This window comes from Mus pahari, chromosome 6 (assembly GCF_900095145.1).
Source record: "Mus pahari chromosome 6, PAHARI_EIJ_v1.1, whole genome shotgun sequence".
In the NCBI taxonomy this organism is placed as follows: domain Eukaryota; kingdom Metazoa; phylum Chordata; class Mammalia; order Rodentia; family Muridae; genus Mus; species Mus pahari.
In genome coordinates this window covers 5,775,884-5,779,521 of record NC_034595.1, presented here as the reverse complement: position 1 = coordinate 5,779,521, position 3,638 = coordinate 5,775,884, and the positions used below count along the sequence as shown (strand labels likewise).

General features: G+C 37.4%; 1 non-coding gene across 1 annotated transcript; it reads right to left on the bottom strand.

The window, feature by feature from the left end:
• Positions 1 to 2,745: 2,745 nt before the first annotated feature.
• Positions 2,746 to 2,899, bottom strand: LOC115064303. The gene has a single exon (XR_003844145.1). It is a non-coding gene; the product is annotated as a small nucleolar RNA SNORA55 (small nucleolar RNA).
• Between the last annotated feature and the right edge of the window lie 739 nt (positions 2,900 to 3,638).

Below are 3,638 nucleotides of genomic sequence, written 5' to 3'. Positions count from 1 at the left end.
AGGGCATCCTCTTCCAAGGAGCCTTCATCTTCAGGAGGGACACAGGATGTGTGATGAAGATAAAGAGGATAGCTGACTGACGGTTGAGACCAACTCAATGAACCTTGGCAATGAATGAGGCAAGAAATGTCTCAGATTAACATCACATTCAGCCTTTCCATTCCTGTGGTCTATCCTTGTTTCCTACTACTATCATTTTATTAACATTGGATACATTCAAACCAGACAGAATAATGTACTGCACGTCTAGAGCACCACTACCACTTTGCACTGCCCCTAGGCCAATGCTTGTGACTTTTAAAGTTTTAATTCACTGTGCTAGGAAATTGACTGGGAAATTCACTTTCCACTCTCCTTTCCAGATATACTTAACGTAATGTCCACCATTATTCAATTTTATTATTTCTCTAGTTGTCAGATTTGACAAGTCACTCGATTGGCTCCTAGATTCCTTAGTGTGAAGGTTTTTTGTTTGTTTGTTTTTTGGTTTTGTTTTGTTTTAACCACAAGACACCAGTTTACTGGAATGTGAATAGGAGATTAAAAGAGGAAAATGTGAATTCTAAGGCACTTGTATTTTCTTTCCTGTGGTCAGAATCATCAGCTTGCTTATCTTCTTCTAAGTTATCAGCTTACCTATTCTCCATCTTATTATACAATTACATTTTTATAGTTAGAGTTATAATCCTAACTATACAGTTTTTCTGCATATAGGGACTCTAGAAGTGTGCACCAGTACACAAAATGATGTCAACCTAAGTTCAGGGAATACAAAAACCTTGCCCCCCCCCAAAAAAAATAGAAGACATTTCAATACTAGTTAAGCCAAAAACCTCATATTTCTATGTTTGAATATACAGTGAAAAGAAAAACCACCATCTTAAATATCAGTGCCCATTTTCCAGTCAGCTGAGGCACAAAAGGGAAAACATAAGCAAGTAAACAGTAGGATGGAAACAGCAAGAATGGAGAAAGTAGATTTTTTAAAAGAACAGTTGTCAAATCCCCTGTCCCATTTCTCCAATTTAATTCTGGCTACCTAGTTCCATTTTGCACATAATAATATATATATCATGTAATGACCAACAGTTTACTTGCTTGGGATGAGATCTGTTTAGGAGTCTCAGTTACATAAATAGTAATGAACTTTTTTTATAAAAAATGGGAAAAAATGAACCTTAGACTACTGTGTGATTTTATACACCCATCAAAGAAATTCAGGCAAGGGGAAAGTGGAAGCAGGGGAAGGAAGGAAGGAAAAAGCAGAGGCGAGGAAAGAGGGGAAAATGGGTGAGGAAAGGGGTGAGGAGAGGGGGAGATTTAAACAAAGCACTCTTTTGTAGGCAACATCATTATTTCTATCTTTTTATATTTTCAAACTGTATATAGGATTTTGGAACCCACATTACTAATATTTACTATCATTCAATACTAAAATCCTTATATTGAAGGTATAGTACATTTTATCAGTATAAAAAAGCTCAGAGAGCCAGAAAGGTGTTGTGTGTGTGTGTGTGTGTGTGTGTGTGTGTGTGTGTGACTTAGAGTTTAGAATCTCTTTGATTTGTGTTGCTGAAGAACACAAATTCTTTTTGTGTAGTTTGTCTGTTAGTTCAGAAATTTCCAAACGTCCTGCCCTCATTGACAGAGTTGTGAAAGAAATGTAATTAAAACCACCTCATACTAACCCAGAAAACTCTGCACAAAAGTAGAAAAGAAAGAACACCTTGTTTAGTCTTGTCGAATACATATTAATCCAGAATGAAATGTGTTGCTCAAGCATTGCTCTAAGAGGTTGAAAAGATACAAAGAAATCTCTGTCTTTTGTGCACCAAGACAGTTACAAGCCTTTGCACTCATGTTATCAGGATCAAACAAGAACAGATCCTGGCTCTAACAAAAAGATGGTGGGGAGGACTGTTGGTCCTTTTATTTTTCAATTTGTACTTTCCCTTTATTGTAATCTTATGTGTCTTTCCTCATTTTTCTTTTTCTTTGGGTTTGGTTGAACTTATTTTCGTTGAAAGGTTATCCTAAATTACATGATAAACAATGCTTTATCATACCCAAAGAGAATAAAAGAAGCCAATTGTCATCTTACTGAACTCCTTTGGTCTTACATTGTAAATTATTTAATGGGAATATTTTAATGTCTAAGCAATCAATTTTCCTAATATCTCCCTGTTGCAACCTCTTGCTCTAATGTCTTAAGCTCTTTATATTTTTCAAATTACTGAATTGTATCTGTCCCATTCTTTTACTGACAATTCTCTTATGCTGTTAACTCAACTTTATCACCCTGTTTTTCTATTTTGTTTTTTTTTGTTTGGTTTGTTGGTTTTGCTTTTTTTGTTTTGTTTATTTTGGTTTTGTTTTCTGAGACAGGGTTTCACTGTGTAGCCCTGGCTGTCCTGGAACTCACTTTGTAGACCAGGTTGGCCTCGAACTCAGAAATCCGCCTGCCTCTGCCTCCCGAGTGCTGGGATTAAAGGTGTGCACCACCACGCCCAGCAAATATACATCTCTAATGAAGACATGTATAATGCAGAGACATAGTCGTCTTCTGGAGCCGAGTCCAGAACACCAAGGAAAAACATTCTCCGTTGGACTGATATTCGACCTCTGAAGTCTGCTACACTCCCGTGGGAAGTGGAGTTAGCATCTGAGTAACTACTGGTCCAGGCACATCTGCTCTTAATTCCCACCCCTAGCTTCAGCATCTTCAAAATTGTCTCCATTCTCAGGGAGTGTGGCAGAGTTGTAGAGACAGGCCCCAGGGCAGATGGGAACGACCCGTCTGGATTTCCTCTGCTCTAGTGTAGCCCTGTCTGTTCCCAGATCTATTTTGCTTTTAAAATAGTTTTCCAACTCTTCCATTTATGGAACTGTAAGCATGCGCAGAATCTCCTTTTGCAGATCTCATTTCATTGTGTTAATACTGACTCTCGGCTTGGCAGATTCTAGAATCACCTAGGATATACAACTGTGTGTCTGTCTACCTGTGAGGAACAAGCAAGACCCACTGAGAGCCACATTTTCCATGGTCTGGTGTCCTAGACTGAATAAGAAAGAAAAGATGAGCTGATTGTCAGCATTCATTGCTCTCCTATTTTTACTTTAGATGCCATGTGAATAGCTGCTTCAAGTTCATTCCATCACTGGTTCTCCATAATGAGTGAACCATACCCTCAATTTGCAAACCTAAATAAACGCCTTCTCCCTTGGGTTTCCTTTGTTATGTTATCTTATCACACCATAGGCAAAAATAATTAAGACACACACGTGAGGTCATTTTCACACCTTATTTATACTCAACTGTTCTTTGTGTAAGAGTTATTATCTGTTGGATTAGTTTGCTTTCTTAACTATCTCTTACATTTCAATTGGAAATTAAATACAGCTGAACTGATTTTTAGTTGTATAGCTGAGGTATAGAGCAATCCATACATTTGTTTGCTTGAGGATCCAGTCATTTTGCAATCAATGGTAAGATTGTTTATAACCTGTGAGTGACTATTTTAGCAAGGTGCCATACTTTTTCTCTAGTTAGGTTTTATCTTTGGGATTAATGACATCCATGCCAATTTTGCTACATACGTGCGTGATGTTGTTTAGTTTTGTTTTTTCTTTTATTCCAA